This window comes from Catharus ustulatus, chromosome 2 (genome assembly GCF_009819885.2).
Source record: "Catharus ustulatus isolate bCatUst1 chromosome 2, bCatUst1.pri.v2, whole genome shotgun sequence".
In the NCBI taxonomy this organism is placed as follows: Eukaryota; Metazoa; Chordata; class Aves; order Passeriformes; family Turdidae; genus Catharus; species Catharus ustulatus.
Genome location: NC_046222.1, coordinates 123,384,390 through 123,384,844, shown reverse-complemented (window position 1 = coordinate 123,384,844; position 455 = coordinate 123,384,390).

Here is a 455-nt window from a genome sequence, read left to right as displayed (position 1 = left end):
TTAGAGGAGTTTTTATTTCCTTACTGACTATTCAGGGCATGGCCACCACTTGTTGTTCAGACCATCCTTTTTAATCTCATGCTTTTAAATATTAAATATTACATTTCCTGCAGTCTTTGGATGCTTTTGCAGGAAAAACCAAGCTTGTGAGATTCAAGGTGGACACTTTAGATGAGTGGTGAAAGATCTGGGGATCATTTTGAGCTTCCATAAAAGCAGGGACAGGGCAGGAAAGGGCAGGGCTGGAGCTGGGGAAGGGGCCCAGGGAGGTTTGCAGTGCCCATCCCTGCAGGTGGCACCTGGAGGTGGCACTCAGGGTGACAAGGTGGCCATGGGCACAGCTGGGAAATCTTTTCCAAGCTCAGGGATTTTGGGATTCTCAGATTCTGGGGAATTGGCTGAGTTGCCACTTGAGCTCCTTGCAGAGGGTCTGAGCTTGTGCTGAGCAATCCTGG